General features: G+C 44.0%; 1 long non-coding RNA gene across 1 annotated transcript; it reads left to right on the top strand.

Annotated features, from left to right (window-relative positions):
* The first annotated feature begins 8,493 nt into the window (after positions 1-8,493).
* LOC309361604 lies at positions 8,494-10,048 on the top strand. The gene is made up of 2 exons (XR_014164554.1): positions 8,494-9,643; positions 9,940-10,048. It is a non-coding gene; the product is annotated as an uncharacterized lncRNA (long non-coding RNA).
* Positions 10,049-17,611: the final 7,563 nt, after the last annotated feature.

Raw genomic sequence — 17,611 nt, 5'->3', positions numbered from 1 at the left:
GGATACAGTAGCCGAACAAGACAGCTGCAGCAGCTCTGGCAAGAATTAATCCCATGCAAAATGAATTGGATATGCAAGCTGGAGAAGCCTACTGGATTCACGTCACTGCTAAAGCATTTATAGGCCTTTTGTTTCAGAGTCTTTAGTGGTTTACCCCACCCCAACCTCTATGGGACAAGTGACTTGGAGTGATGCTGCTGGAAACAACACACAACCATCTTCGGGGGAGGGGGTTGAATTTTCCTCTTGGGTGAAACTACTGATGCTGCGGGGTGCTGAGTTCTAATTAGCTTTCCTTAACCCACTCCCCCTTAACTCACTCCCCACTCAGTGTCTCCCCCCCCCCATACAGTGGTACCTCAGGTTAAGTACTTAATTCGTTCCGGAGGGCCGTTCTTAACCTGAAACTGTTCTTAACCTGAAGCACCACTTTAGCTAATGGGGCCTCCTGCTGCCACCGCGCCGTCGGAGCACAATTTCTGTTCTCATCGTGAAGCAAAGTTCTTAACCCGAGGTACCATTTCTGGGTTAGCAGAGTGTGTAACCTGAAATGTATGTAACCCGAGGTACCATTGTAGTTCTTTTTCAGGGACTTTGTGCTTGTTCTTACTCACTCAGTTGGGAAGGAGCAATAGTTCAGTGGCAGAGCATCTGTTTTGCATGCAGAATGTCCCAGGTTCAATCCCCATTGGAATTTACAAGTAGGCTTAGGCGAGACTCCTCATCTGAAACCCTGGAGAGCTGTTGATAGTCAATGTTGTTGTTGTTTTCATTTTTATACTGATTTATACTTTAAACCAAGCCTTTACTCAGAACCATGAGGACTAGATTTTTAAAAAAACTTTTGAGGTAAGAGCCATAGTTCAGTGGTAGAACATCTGCCTTGCATGCAGAAGGCCCCATTTCACTCCCCAGCATCTCCACACAGGACTGGTAGAGCATCCTGCCTGAAACCCTGTAGAGCTACGGCCAGTCAGAGTAGACAATACAGAGTTAGATGGCTCCATGGTCTGATCTGGTATACATCTGCAGGCCTACCTACAGATACTTGGACCTGGGTCATTTAGGTCTTTATAAACCAACACCATGAACTGGTCTCTGTAGCTCACTGGCTGACTGTGCAGTCCACTTAGGAACACAATTTGTTTTCCGAAAGCCCTCTGCAGTATCTGTGACGATGTTTTCATGGCCCAGTTATTCAACACCCCAAACAGAAGCTTGCATTATCTTGAAATTCTGGTCCTGGCACTGGAGCAGAGGATGTTTTGGAAAATCTGGCTCAAAGAGTGCATGAATAATTAATACATTCAAATGTCACAAAATGATACCCCCTCAAAAAACAGCTTAATTCACCCTTGTATCAAATGTGCGCTCGCCAATCCCTCTTCCTACATGTTCTAATTAGAACCAAAGACATGGCAAGAGGAGAGGGAGGAGTCTCACAATGTATAATGTTGATTATGCATTAGACTTACCAAAGTGAAATAGCAGGGGGAGGGGGAGCAGGGAAAGAATTAGCTGCCTTTAATGCTGTCCTGGACAGTAAGTGGGGAATGATTAATGCTTAATAACACTTGTTGCCATTAATCCCCATTAACCTAAAGTCTTCTTCATTTGTTTTCAAATGGTTTGGCTTCCTGTTGTTTTTATTGAAAATTCATTGTGTTATATGTGGTGATGGATCTGGCTCTTTTTAAGAGTTGCAAAGGAGACTTCCACAAGGTTCAGCTTCTCCAGTCTGTGCCTTGTCCTCTGGGTGATCAACATGTCACATCACCAAACAACAACTACTACTACTACCCAGTATGTTTCCAAGCACAATTCAAGGTGTTGGTACTGACCTTTAAAGCCCTAAACGGCCTCAGTCCAGTAAACCTGAAGGAGCATCTCTACCCCCATTGTTCTGCCCGGACATTGAGGTCCAGTGCCGAGAGCCTTCTGGCGGTTCCCTCACTGCAAGAAGCAAAGTTACAGGGAACCAGGCAAAGGGCCTTCTCAGTAGTAGCGCCTGCCCTGTGGCACGCCCTCCCATCAGATGTCAAGGAGATAAAGAACTACAATGGTACCTCAGGTTAAGTACTTAATTCATTCTGGAGGTCTGTTCTTAACCTGAAACTGTTCTTAACCTGAAGCACCACTTTAGCTAATGGGGCCTCGTGCTGCTGCCACACCGCTGGAGCCCGATTTCTGTTCTTATCCTGAAGCAAAGTTCTTAACGTGAAGCACTATTTCTGGGTTAGCGGAGTCTGTAACTTGAAGTGTATGTAACCCGAGGTACCACTGTATACAACTTTTAGAAGACATCTGTAGCCCTGTATTGGGAATTTTTTAAGGCTTGATATTTTACTATGGTTTTATATATCCTGTAAGCCATCCAGGGTGGCTGGGGAAACCCAGCCAGATGGGCAGGGTATAAATAATAAAATAAAAGTAAAGTAAAATAAAATAAAATAAAATAATAATAATAATAATAATGGCAGTTTCTGCACGTGCAGTAGAAGGAATTGTGGGACAGATGGGGCTTGTTAACCTGGGAAGGGAGCCCATCTAGGAGAAGGAAGACTCTGCCCCCAAACCTCCACTGCCCTGCAGGATATCTTTTAGAGAATAAAAAGCTAAGGCGTGAACCCTACACAACTCCAGAGTGAAGTCCTTAAAACAGTTGGATGCCACCTTGTACACCTCCTTTGTAGCACCCTGCTTGTGGTTAACGCTTAGCTGGAATGAAATATTCAACGCAGCAATAAAGAAATTAAAATAATAATTTATTTGTCAGACAAATAAATGATAGGCACAGTGGTATATGGTTACCAAAGCTCTGCCCCCTCCAGCCCTGATGGCCAGCACTTATATTTCCTCAGCCCAGCCCCCTTGCTCCTCCTTTGGCTGCCTCTGTCCAATCAGCCTGGTTGAAATTCCTATTGGCTGTTTGCTAGAACCAATCATAAAAGATACACCCATTTCCTATTACCTTTCATGGGAGATAAAGAGCTATATTTCCTTCTATCCATAAATGGCAGACAAGTAGCCATATATCTTACATTTGCCTCAACAAGGCACCTTAATTACCAGATCACCTTTTGCCCCTGTTGCCCCTGCATTCCAAAACAAATGGCTAAAACAAATGGCTCGTGGTATTAAATTCTATCTAAACAGAGGTCTTGGGTTCACATTCTCACACACCATCAATGAAATAAGAATCTAACATTTCTTACTTTCTAAATCCTTTGCCTAATTACATTAAGCCAACAAATCTCATACATAACATAGATAGCTTTTTAGAAGAAAGGGCCTTTGCAAAGTAAAAAGGAACTCAGTAAAAAACAGCTTCAAAAGAAGCCTCTTCAGTTTACACCCTCCTTTCCCAGCCAGCTGCTTTTCCCATTAGCTCTTCCCAAAATTTATTGCCCTTTAACTCTCTCAGTATACCTTAAACCTTAGGAAAATATGGCTAGAGTCTTATGGGAGGGACATGGTATTATTTTCTGTTAAACAATAAATCTTACTATTTACCAACTCTTAATTAGTGTTATTGCAGCTTGATTGTATTCTGTAATATGTAGGGTCAGTGTAACCTTTGCTCCCAGCCTGTAATTCCCTTTTACAACTTTGAGAAACTTGTCTCCTGCTACTGCTATAAATCATAGAATCATAGAATCATAGAGTTGGAAGAGACCACATCAGGGGGGCCCTTGTTCAGGAGAGCAGGAAGATAAACAACTGCCAGAGTACTTAGCCAGTTTCTGGTTTCTGCCTGGCATGAAACATACAAACATTTGCAAATATATCTTTAAGCTCATTTTAAAATACAGGCCTTGTTCAGATGCCTCACCTTCTGGCAACTTCTACCTTGCTCTGCTTTTCTTTGGACCACATCAGTGAAGCTGAGGAAGGGTCTTGTCATCTGGGCGCCCAGGACCGCCCAAGCTAGTGCCCCCGAGAGGTTGTCACCATAATGCTATATTTACCACATAAGTTTGATTTGATGGATATGGCTGCTCTGTGCTTCTTCTGTGGGAATATAAGAAAATGGAAAACTGCTTTATAGTGAGTCAGAGCATCTAGTTTGGCATTGTAGATGTGAGGGATTGAAACGGGCCTTCTGCATGCAAAGCAGGTGCTCTACCACTGAGTGATGGCCCTTCACCATCTAGATAGATGCGTCTAGTTTCCAGTTGCTGGGCAAAAACAGTGGGAGAGGGCTGTGCCCTCTTGTCCCCCTTGTGGGCTTCCAAAGAGATATCTGGCTGGTCTATATGTAGAAGTGGACCCTGAAACTGACTGGCAGTTTTTCAGATCCAGCAGGACACTTTTTTCATCCAGGGCTATTGCCACTCAGGTTTGGTTTCCTGTGGATGAGAACACACTGGAGACACACTGTCTCTCTAACTCTTGCTTTCTTTACAAATATCCTGCCTGAGCCTAACCAGAAGGGTAACCTAGTGTGAGTGCGTACAGGGCTGCAATTTTTCTTTTGAGGTTCTTAACAACAACTGTTCTTGTAACAAGATCCCCGCAGAGACCTTTCCTCTTTATTGGCTCATCGAACTCTCAATGCTGTGCCATTTGGATTTGTAACATACAGGCTGCATGGGCCAACTATGACGTTAAGTGTGTGAGTCATCGGCTCAGTAACCTATCACTCCCGGGAGCTATTGATTTTATTGAATTTAGTGGGGGATCTTTTTGCTAGAAAAACACTGAAGCTTTAGCAGGCGTTTGTAGCATGAATGCTGATGGACTGTGCAGGGTGGGGAGAATGTGCAGCCAGACTAAGACACAGGGATAGCCAAGGCTGTCAATTTCAGTTTTTCTTGTGTTCTGGGCCAGCTTACAGGATTCTCAAAGGCAGTTGGTTGGCTGCTCTGAGAACAGAAGGCTGGATTAGGTAGGCCATTGGCTTGATCCAGCAGGCTCTTCTAATATTCCCCATTTCTCATTTTTCTTAAAATTCTTAAATTCAGCTCCCCACATTTCCACACCAGCTTTCAATCCTCCCCCCTTGTTTTTAGTGCTCATGGCAATTCATGGGCATTTTAGTTCAAATGTTTTCTAGCGTACACATTTTTTCCAATACTATTTTTACTAAAATAATACACTTTCTTATTTGCAGTAATGTATGTGTTCCTAGGATTTCTTATTTGCAGTAATGTATGTGTTCCTAGGATTGGGGTGGCTCTGTGGTCTAAACCACTGGACCTTGGGCTTGCTGATAGGAAGGTCAGTGGTTCAAATCCCCGCAATGGGATGAGCTCCTGTTGCTCAGTCCCAGCTCCTGCCAACCTAGCAGTTCGAAAGCACGTCAAAATGCAAGTAAATAAATAGGTACTGTTCTGGCAGGAAGGTAAACAGCGTTTCTGTGCGCTGATCTGGTTTTGCCAGATGTGGCTTAGTCATGCTGGCCACATGACCTGGAAAAACTGTCTGCGGACAAACGCCGGCTCCCTTGGCCAGTAAAGCAAGATGAACACCGCAACCCCAGAGTTGTTTGTGACTAGACTTAACTGTCAGGGGTCCTTTACCTTTACCTTTATGTGTTTCTATGGATAATTATTTACTGTGGCACATGCATCATCATCATCATCAGCAGCAGCATTTCATTTAATAAGGCATCCAAAACCAATTTACAATATAATAACCTATATAAAACAGTTATCTATTATGCATATAAACAGTTTAAAATGTTGTTGTTGTTGTTTAGTTGTTTAGTCGTGTCCGACTCTTCATGACCCCATGGACCAGAGCACGCCAGGCATTCCTGTCTTCCACTGCCTCCCGCAGTTTGGTCAAACTCATGCTGGTAGCTTCGAGAACACTGTCCAGCCATCTCGTCCTCTGTCATCCCCTTCCCCTTGTGCCCCTACTGTTTGTCAGGAGGTGATGGGACCAGTGGCCATGATCTTCGTTTTTTTGATGTTGAGCTTCAGACCATATTTTGCGCTCTCCTCTTTCACCCTCATTAAAAGGTTCTTTAATTCCTCCTCACTTTCTGCCATCAAGGTTGTGTCATCTGCATATCTGAGGTTGTTGATATTTCTTCCGGCAATCTTAATTCCAGTTTGGCATTCATCCAGCCCAGCCTTTTGCATGATGAATTCTGCATATAAGTTAAATAAGCAGGGAGACAAAATACAGCCTTATCGTACTCCTTTCCCAATTTTGAACCAATCAGTTGTTCCATATCCAGTTCTAACTGTAGCTTCTTGTCCCACATAGAGATTTCTCAGGAGACAGATGAGGTGATCAGGCACTCCCATTTCTTTAAGAACTTGCCATAGTTTGCTGTGGTTGACACAGTCAAAGGCTTTTGCATAGTCAATGAAGCATAAGTAGATATCTTTCTGGACTCTCTAGCTTTCTCCAAAATCCAGCGCATGTTTGCAATTTGGTCTCTGGTTCCTCTGCTCCTTCGAAATCCAGCTTGCACTTCTGGGAGTTCCCGGTCCACATAGATAAGATCAATTCAAATCCAAGACAGCTTCCAACTGGGAGAAAGATTTCAGAAGATCTGTTGAAAGAGGAACATGGAACGTATGAATCTGCTGGAGCACTGCACCGTAAAATTCAAAGAACTGCAAAATTCAAAAGAGGTCTGTGTTTCTGTTTCAGAATGTGCTAATTAGGGTTGTTTTAAATGCAAGATGAATCAAATTTCTCCCTCATCCCTTGGAAAGTTTCAAGCTTGCTAGTCTGCCTGCCTATACAGCTCCTCTTCCACCAGAGTTCACCTGTGGAATCTGCTTTCCTACTATATTAAGATCAACAGGGGAGGCCCTTCTTGGGTTTTCACTACTAGATAAAGCTTGACTTCTGATTCCAGCAGAAGGGCCACCCAGCTTTGACAATATGGCATGGAAGGCTTGAAAAACACTAGGGGAAAAAACTGTTGGATGCTAGTCAACCATACCAGCAGAGGATTTGAATGGCTTTCAAAGAAGATTGGATGAAATCATGGTGGATTCGGCTATCTGTGGCTGCTAATCCAGATGGTTATGCTCCATCTCCACCTTTGGAGGCAGTATGCTTCAGAATACCAGCTGCTGGGAATCCCACATGGGGAAAGGGCTGTTGTGTTCAGGTCCTGCTTGCAGGCTTCCCATGGGCATCTGAGTGGCCACTGTGAGAGCACGATGCTGGATTAGATGAGCCACTTGCCTGATTGAGCAGGACTCTTCTGTTGTTCTGATGTTTTAGCTGGTATATTTTAACTTCGGTATTTTTTTTTTTTAAAAAAGGATTGCATGAATCCTCATGTGGGCACTTCCGGGATGTATTGCTGTGCTACAACAGCACTTCCACAACATTTATCCATGTTCTGGTAATCCCCTTGTCCCTTAGAGACCTTGAGCAAGCAAAATCTAAGGAACAAGAGCCAGCACATTCTTCACAGCAGGGAGTTTAAATGAGAATTTGGTGCTGGGTTAGCGTCTCTTCTTAGCTACATGAATCAGCCTTTGTCATTTAAGCTCTTCAGATGCTCAGCCTGTGAGAGGTAGGCTGCAATCCTGCTTACTTGGAAGCCTCACCCGAATCTGAGGGGCATTTAAGCAATACTCGGGCATTATTCACACATAGTGTGCTACCGAAACTGATTTGAAGTGGGACTGTGCTTCTAACCTCCCCTCTTACATCACGGCTTCTTTACAGAATCACAGAATCCTGAACTGTAGAGTTGGAAGGGGACCCCCAATCTAATCCAACCCCCTGCAATGCAGGAATCACAAGTAAAGAATCCCTGACAGATGGCCATGCAACCTCTGTTAAAAAGAATTCCAATGAAGGAGAGTCCATCACCTTCTGAGAGAGTCCATTCCACTGTCAAACAACTCTTACTATCAAAAAGTTCTTCCTAATGTTTGGTTGGAATCTTGTTTCCTATAGTTTGAATCCATTGAGTTGTTTAGAGTGTGGTGCTGATGATGCCAAGGCTGCAGGTTCGATCCCTGAATGGGGCAGCTGCATATTCCTGAATTGCAGGAAGTTGTACTAGATGATCCTCAGAGTCCCTTACAATTCTACAGTTGTATGATCCTATGATCCAGGTCCTTCCCTCTGGAGAAGCAGAAAGCAAGTTTACTCCATCATCAGGACCTTGTGACAGCCCTTTCAGTTTTCTGTTCTCCATATTAAACATACCCAGGTCCCTTAACTGTTCCTTATAAGGCTTGGTTTCCAGACTGTTTGTCAACTTGGTTCTCTTCCAAGGTTCCTGGAACTGGACATAGTACTCCAGGTGGGGTATGACCAAGGCAGAATAGATTGGCACTGTTACTTTCCTTGATCTGGACACTACCCTGCAGAGCAGGAGAAAACAAGCTCACTTCATCTTCCATATGACAGCTCTTGAGATATTTGAGGCCTACCATATCTCCTCTGTCTCCTCTTTTCCAGGAATCCCACTTAGGCTGTACACATAACCCTGGAATTTAATTATCGTATTTTTTGCTCTATAGGACGCACTTTTCCCCCTCCAAAATTAAGGGGGAAATGTGTGTGCGTTCTATGGAGCAAATGCAGGCTCCTTGGCTTCAGCGATAGCAACACGAAGCCTCCGAAGCGAAGAGGGAGCGCTCCCAGTCCCACCAGGAGATGCTGGGGACTGAACCTGATGCCTTCTGCATGCTAAGCAGTTGTTCTACCACTGAGCTATGGCCCTAGCTCACAATATTGCTGTCAGGATAAAATGGAGAAGGTGGAGGCTGAAGTGTGTATGCTCTGTGGAGGAAAGGTGGGATAGACGTATAAGAAGGAATAAAGTATGTAAACTAGCCTATAAGTGAATAAACTACAGTATATTTTTAACTTACTCTCCTAATAATTTGTATATAAATTATAAAAGCGGTATATAAATTTTGTTAAATAAAAAAAGAGGAAATGTTCAGACTTTCAAACAGTATGTTATGCCTGAGCCTTCATTGCTGAAACTCCCAACAGCATTTTCATGCTCACAAACACCTGATGAAGGAACCATTGTGACATAACCCATTCAAGCAGAGTGAAGGGGCAACAGGCTGTCAACAGTGGCAGTAGTTGGGGGCTCCCATCTATGAAAAAGCCACAGAAAGTCTTTTCCTACTGCCTGAGGAATTAATCCCTTCTTTAACGTTCATAATTGCTGGATCGATTTAACAGGACTGGAGCTAACATTTGCTTGGATTTGGCACCATTGATAGGGAACTGCCAGCTGTGACCACCACTTTGAAGTCACCCTGGTCTTTGGGCCTCCAGCCCCTTCTTCAGCATGTCCAACCCATCTAAGAGGCGTATGATACTGGTGTTCCACTGGGTTAGGAAGAAGCCCCTGACAGAGAAGCCGTGCTCCACCATCTCGGCCAGACCTTCTGCCTCTGCACCGGCTTGCAACACTCCTCACATTTCACCCTACTTCACGAGGAGCAAGACACAACCCGCTCCGCTCAGGAGGTCCAGCAGGAGCAAGGTGCTGCGATTGCCGAATCTCACCGACCCCAAATTTTTGAGATCTGTCATTGGCAGCGTTGGCCGGAAGAGAGCCCGCAGGTGTGGCAAGCAAAAGATGCCCACGAGCATTTAAGATATGAAAAGCTACTGGATTTAATCAGGAAGTTATGAGACATGCACTGATTGGAAGCGAAGCTGTATAGCGGCCCTGAACCTTCTGCAGGTGCAGATTAAGTAGGCTTGCTTTTAAATGCCATCTGAATCAAGTTTCTCCCCCATCCCTATTGGTAGCTATGTGGACGGTTGCTACCACTTCTTCTTCCTCCCTCCCTCTCCTCTCCAGTGTATCTTTTAACATGCGCCAAAGAAGCAGACAAAAGGCAAATGCTTTCCTCTCAGCTCTGTTCCCACTGGAGTCCACTGGTCTCCTCCTTCTGTCACAGGCTCATCCCCCTGATCTCTCCCCGGTACCAGACGCCTTGCAACCAGAAGTTTAGTGATCCTTCCACTTAGTTCCAGATTTGGCAAGTAGGCCACATATGCCTTCCAAATCTCAAGAAGAGGCCTGCCATCTTCCTCGCTTTGATGCTGAGTGTCACGGAGGTGTTCCATAAAGGCTTCCCTTTTACGGATTAGAAAAAAATACAAATATACAAAAAAAAAAGGAATATACATGTAACCAATAAAAAATTAGAAAACATTTTACCTCTTCTCATATTTACAATTATTTGCCCCTCTACAAAACAATATTCACAATAAAGAAAAGAAATGAAAGGTAAAATATAAAATAAAAGAATAAGAAGAAGATAAAGAAAATGAAGAAATAAGATCAAGAATGAGAATTTTAAAAGTAGATAAGTATTCACTATACACAGCGATTTCCAATCTATATTTATGTTCAATTATGTATTTTCATCATATCCTTATCTATCTTAATTAAAATATTTTTAAAAGACTTCCACCGTTTGCCTCACACATTTTTGGTAGTCCATTTGTGTGTTGAGGTCCCCAAGCCACCCCTCAAAATAATTCACAAACCACACATAATTTTTGTTTAAGGTTTTTGGCATAATCTTGGCCACAACTTTATTAAAATACATAATCTGTGAGTGGTTGCTTAGGCATTGGATATGACTATCTGTCCCCCCGCCTGGGACAGAACTGACTTTCCGAACTCCCTCAGAAGCCAGTGAAGGGAAAACAATGTTGGGGATCAGTTGAGCTGAGCGACAGTCCCTCACCACTCACCCAATCAGCTCCCCAAGGCTTGCCAGCCTCTTCCCATTTCAGGGATTGGACAAAATCGTGGCAAGCCCCAGGATTCCTTTAACGGAATTCCCTTCCACACCACCATTGGAGGGGCAGACACAGCCTATCCTGACCACTCCTCCACCAATTTTTATAACCAATGTCTAACCGTCACACAAGCTCTTACGCTCGCCGCCAAACCGCTCACAACCCCAACCAAGTACCCAATTTTGCAGCCACCGCATCCAGCCAAACATCATTCCTCAAATCGGAGAGGTGCACTCCATCTGCCCGATAAAGGGCCTCAGCCTTAAAATTAATGTCTGGGTGCGAAATCACCAAACCACCCATCTCCAATACCTTCCCACAAACAGCAGAGTTTATGTGCTTCCTGGCCCTCTCAGCGGCCTCTGGGCAGGAAATGCCGCGCCAGGTTCGCCTCTGCAGCAGGTGAGACCAAATTATTCTCACTGAAGGTAGTAAGGCTGCCAATTCTTCCAAATCCCTTTGGATTGTGGTGCACAAGGCAAGGCAATCAGTAGTTGCCGCATCATTTCCCCCCAGCTGCACCACTATAGCCACAAGCTCGGGGGGCAGTGGGAACGCGGCGCGCAGCCTTTGTGCTGCTCCCCGACCTGGTCTTTGAAGCTAGTGGTGGGGGAAAGCAGCGCTTCCATCCCCCCGCCAGCCCCAAAGAGCAGGTCGAAAGGAACCCGAAGCTTCCGAAGCCCAGCGGGAACTCCCGCCGCGCTCCTGAGGCTTCAGGTTGCCTTCACTGAAGCCTGGAGAGGGAGAGGGGTCAGTGCACAGCAACCCCTCTCGCTCTCCAGGCTTCCAAGGTAGCCCCCTGAAGCCTCCAGAGTGCAGTGGGAACTCCTGCTGCGCTCCAGCGGCTTCAGGTGAACGCACCTTGAACGCATAGAACGCACCTTGTTTTAGCGGGGGAGAACAAGAAAAAAAAAATCTCCCCCTCTCTGCGCAGCGCCCCTTCAGCGAAGCAGCAGGAGAAATGGAAGGGGCTCAATTTCTCCTGCCGCTTTGCTGAAGGGGCGCTGAGCAGAGAGGGAGAGAATTTTTTTTTCTTGTTCTCCCCCTCTAAAACAAGGTGCGTCCTATAGAGCGAAAAAATACAGTATTTCATAGAACTGAAGAGTTGGAAGGTACTCCAAGGGCCATCTAGCCCAACCCCAGGCAATGCAGGAATCACAGCTAGATTTCCCTAGATTTAGTGAATTATTATACCACCCTTTATGACACATACTTCCAGGGTATCCCACACAGAAAAGAAGCAAAAACAGTAAATACTTATTAAAATAATGCCAACACAACAGTAGATTTAAAAACAGCACCATAGCAAAATAAAAGAACGAGTTGAATAGCATCAAGCATTCCCCCTTTCCCTATTTTTCTTCTTCACTCGCTAATAAATTGTTCCTGGGTTCATGATGTAGAAATTGTCATTAAGAGAACAGTTCCAGGTGGACACATGGTTGTCATTTCCCTGCTGGCTCAGTTGGTTCCCAGAAATGCTTTTTCCATTTCGGACTATCTCCATCTACCTCTCTGTCTTCCCGTCTCACAATGGTCCGGCTGGTTTCCATCCACATGGATTAGGAGCTGTCCCCCCCCCTTTTCTTTCCATTTGTTTTTAAATAAAAGACCTGAGCGGTTGAGGGAAGATGGCAAGGGAAGGGCTGCATTTTGCAGCTGTTGAGGAAGCTTGGCTCCTCTTTGGGAAAGCTTCATCCACACAGGGCTTAGTTTGAGGGTCATTTTTTGTGTAGTTTGCAGTCCATTCACAGTGCCCCCCCCCCAGCCTAACCTCTCTCCTTCACAAGGTTCTTGTGAGGATAAAATGGGGAGAACTATTTTTGCCACCTGTAAAGAAAAGGTGAGATATAAATAGAATAATAAATACAAATGTACCCCACATGAGAACTGCTTTATATCCTCCTTGAGGGTTTCTCTCTGTCTGGAATGTGTCCTTGAACTCTGAAGATCCCTCTTGCTTGCCAGCATTTGAAATACTGAATTTCAAATTGTTGTAGCCTGCCCTAGGATCAGCCTTTGAAGGACAGGTAATAAATCTACAACAACGATGATGTTTACATTCACTGCTCCACCCACTTTTGCTTCTGGCCCCACCCACTGGTGGCATGTGGCTCCCAAAAGGTTTCCCAGAAGGGAATGTGACCTCTATTCTGAAGAAGCTTTCCCACTCCTGATGCAGAGCATAGTTTAACAATGGAACTTGCTTCCAAAAGATGTAGTGAAGGCTTCGTACTTGGATGGCTATTGTCATGGACTGGTTGGATGCAGAGGAGTGGTGGGAGGACTGGTGGTGGGATAACAATGAGTGGTCAGAGGGAGAAGAGGGAGAAAACTGAAGAGGCAGGAGGGCTTAGTGAGCTGGGAGAGTCTGTGGCAGCGAGAAGTGTAGTTAAACAATGGCACTCGCTCCCACAGGTCACCAATTTACATGGCTTTAACAGAGGGTTAGCCTTCATAAAGGAGATGGCTATCAATGGTGACTAGCCATGATGGCTGTGCTCTACCTCAACAGTTGAAGGCAGTAATGCTTCTGAGTACCAGTTTCTGGAAACTGCAGGAGGGGAGAGTGTTGCTGCTTATGGGTTTTCCACAAGCATCTGGTGGGAACAGGATGCTGGACAAGATGGGCCATTGGCACTTCTTAATAATTAAAATCAACAGTTTTAAGTATTGTAGGACTGGTATAATATTTCAATCTTTCTTTCTTTCTTCATCTATCTATCAGCTGATAGATCTCTTTTCAACTGCCAGAAGTCTTTCCCTCTTCCCTCGCCCCCTCAATGTCCTGTTCTTCCTGGGCATCACAACAATTCTTAAGAACAAAAATACATAACAGGCAGGTTTTATTTATTTTTTAAGCTGTGGTTTCCAATCATAAGTTGGATTTTCCTCTGACAGGCCCCCTGCGATAATCTTGGGGAGCTAATGAGCAGCCATAAAACTCCTTCCAGAAATATAGACTCCATGTGTAATATGGTCACCTTGCGGAAAAGAACACTGGCTTACATCTTGGATTTTTATTTATTATTATTTTTGCCTCTGTCCGCAGCTTGCACAATAATGATCATATAGCTTGCAGACTTCTAAAAACAGGACATCAACAGCTAACCACAATGCTTTAGAAAGCATTAGATGGTATATAAGAACTGAGGTGTACACGATCCTGGTGCTATTTTTAAGCCAGGGAATGGATTTTGCATGCCATGGAGCAGATTTAATAAACAGTGCTGTGCCAATTTATAAGGAGAGTCAGCTGAAGCCAGGAAACCAGGTTATCCCACAAGAGCTGAAAGGGATAGCAAAGCACTCAGGTGAATGTATGGTTTAGATAAACAGGGATCAAAATACCCAATGAATAGACCCAAAATGTCCCTTCACAACTGAAAGCCTGAAGCCAAAGAACTGGCTACTCACTGAACAATTCAAACTAAAGAAAGCCAACTTCAGGTACCCCTATTCCAAACTCAGTTCAAGAGGAATTGGGAAGAATTTGATTTACACCACCTTTTTTTGTTTTGTTTTGTTAAGTTCCTCTGGGTTAGTAGGTCATGTGACTAAGCGGAAAGATGTGTGGAATAGGCATCAGTTTCTGTCCTGCTCCTCCTATGCTACCCTACAAATCCAGAATACCCTTTTTGGGAGACTTATGCCAATATAGGTTCTGCCATTGTAAGTTCTTCTGGCTGAGCCCTGTCTGGGTGAGGGACATATGTCAGCATATCTTAGACTCAGCTACAGTGAGGGACTTAATGCCAACTTGGGCACATCTTAGCTGGGCAAGCCAAAGGCTATCAAATCCAAACTGCCCCATTCTGTCAAACCCTGGTTTGGATTGCACTGTTAGTCTCTTTGCATCTATAAGTGCCAGTGATTTTTTTTTTAATGCGGGGAGAATCTAGCCCATCAAATTGAACTGTGTGGTGTGGCCAGAATATGGGGATACTAAGTTAACAAGGCAATATGAGAACTCTCTCCTGTGTCCCAGAAACTTTTCTCAATCTCCCACCTGCCCAGCAGGGTTTAATTGCTATCAAACTGACAACTTTCAGTTCCCCGACAGAAGCTGGACTGTGAACTGCTCTGTTCCCTGAGCAATGAAATGTTCTGTGGCATCACACCAGTTCTCTGTCAGCCAGTATCAAAGGCTTTACCATCACAAATGCAGTGCATGCAACGAAAGACATATATAAGCAGCACTGAAAATACCTTCAGAGAGGAACCAAAAGTTCAGCAATAGCCTTGGAGTAACACAGGGGCTGATGGAGATCCAGTCAACAGGCTCACCCATACTTCTGCTTGTCCTTTGCACGGGTCCAAGAGGTTTTCCACTTGTCCTGTGGTTTCTAGGCATGAGTTTGAGCAGTTTTGCTATTTTCTCTGGGAAATTGCACTGTTTACCACTGAATCATGTCCACTTGCAGAAAAAAAGATTGTTTGTTCCAGTTCAGCAGTAAACAGCAGGTTGGGCAAGCAGGAATGTGGACAAGCCCAAAACCTTTTTCAAAGGATACTTCATTATGTCTAAGAGTGTGGTTTGAAGGCATATGGGGCTACTACCTTGCTTGAAAGCAGGTCTGGGTCTGGTCAGTGCCTGGATAGGCAACTATATGGGAACCACAGTGGAAGACAAGCAGGATATAAACTTAAGAAAATAAAGATAATATAGCCCATAGTCAAGTGTTGTTGTTATTTATTAATTTATATACCTTTTATATGCAAAAACAGTTTCTAAGCCGTCATCATCTAAGTGTGCACTTCACTGGCAGGGGCGAAGTGAACTAGTGGGTTTAGAGGCCTCTATTATATATTTTTTGGCAGAGTACCTTAGAAAGTGCTCTTGCAAAATCAGTGAAATGTTCCCTAGGATTTCACTCTCAAGGTTATTTTCATCAACCTTGCTTGCTTTTCCATCAGACCCATCAGTGAGTCTTTTGCTTTTTGAGTGTTGTTCTTTCCAGGCCAATCAAGGATCTGCAGAAAGGGTTTTCTTCCCTGTAATCAATCCATCAGTCATGTCTGGCTTGTCACGTCTAAAAAACGATAGAAACTTCAACAAGTGCTTAATATTCCCCATTGAGAAGCCTTGGCACCCTGAAGTTGGTATGATTAACATTACTCCACCATCAACAGGAAGAGTATTAAAGCTTTGCTTTATAAACTAGGAAAAATCCAACAGTAAATGGTGGGGGGGGGGGGGAGGGAGAAGAAAAAGGAGAGACAGAGATAATGTATATGTAAAATATTCACTGCATTATTGCTTTATATATGCATCGTGCAGTAGATGAGGAATCTTAAAAGTGAAAATGCCGTTGATAAATCTAGCATGGTTATTTGACATTTAATTTATTTATTTAAATAATTCCTACCTTGCCTTTCAAATAAATTTTCCAAAGCATGTGACATTAACACACACCCCAAAAAACTCCCCCAAGCAAATGCAATATAAGATTGCATTGAGAAATTAAAAGCATAAGGCTTATAAAAAGCTGATAAAAACAGCAGATTAAAAAGAGCCAGCCCAGTCATAAAATACCTTCTGGAATAAAAACATATTTAAAATGCCATATATGAATGGGAAGAGAGAAGGAGGAGAGAGAATTCTATAAACTTAGTGGCAGCACTGAAAAGACCTTGAACTTAGTAACCAGCAATTGGCTTTCAGTTAACGTTGAGCCTCTGATGCCCATCTAAGGCTCAGACAGATTCATATGGGTGACAACAGTCCCTAAAATAATAAATAAAAGTTTTCCCCACAGAGCAACAACTCCCAGAAACCTCAACAAATTACAGTTCCTAGGATTCTTGTGTGTGTGATGTGCTTTAAATGTGCTTCACATGCACAGTGTGATTGCAGCCGGTGCTCCTGGTCACTTCAATGCATGCTTTGTGTTCGTCACCCCTCCAAATGTGTGGCTGGTGGCTGAGGGACTTCAGCAAAGGAATCTTCCAGTTCATTGAAGCTAATCAACAACTGATGTGCTTCTTCCCCTCACCCAAAGTCCTTGCTGCCATCTGTTTCATCCATATTCATAAATCTGATAGCTTCACACTCTCCAAAATTGAATTGCCGAGTCTCGCAACCTTAGCTAGATAGGGCGTGTTGTACTGTTTGATTTTAACAAGGCTGATAAGACACATCGTGCATTCTGCTAGCACTCAGTCTCCTTTTGATTTCAAATAATTTAAATGCTTGCCTTTTGACAACCTATCTCATCCTGGGGTGATAATTAAAATGCAGTTTTCTTATTGTGTTTCATAGAGCCCTGAGAGGGCAAAATGCAATCAAGCTTTCACACCATAGAAATCCAGGAAAAGCATTGGTGATCTCGTTTTCTGATATCTTTTGGCAATGGAATTGATTTTTAAAAAACAAGCATTGTGCATAATAGACTCAAACAAAACTGGGACAGGAATAACATCACTGGGTTCTTTAAAACTAACCCCTTTAAAACTAAAACTAACAGCTGCCACTTTTACAGTTTGTGATTATAAGATGTTGTTGTTTAGTCGTTTAGTTGTGTCCGACTCTTCCTGACCCCATGGACCAGAGCACGCCAGGCACTCCTGTCTTCCACTGCCTCCCGCAGTTTGGTCAAACTCATGCTGGTAGCTTCAAGAACACTGTCCTACCATCTCGTCCTCTGTTGTCCCCTTCTCCTTGTGCCCTCAATCTTTCCCAACATCAGGGTCTTTTCCAGGGAGTCTTCTCTTCTCATGAGGTGGCCAAAGTATTGGAGCCTAAGTTTCAGGATCTGTCCTTCCAGTGAGCACCCAGGGCTGATCTCCCCAAGAATGGAGAGGTTTGATCTTCTTGCAGTCCATGGGACTCTCAAGAGTCTCCTCCAGCACCATAATTCAAAAGCACCCATTCTTTGGCGATCAGCCTTCTTTA

The sequence above is a fragment of the Podarcis melisellensis genome (assembly GCF_964234715.1).
Source record: "Podarcis melisellensis genome assembly, chromosome: Z".
NCBI lineage: Eukaryota > Metazoa > Chordata > Lepidosauria > Squamata > Lacertidae > Podarcis > Podarcis melisellensis.
This window is presented reverse-complemented; position numbering and strand designations above follow the sequence as displayed.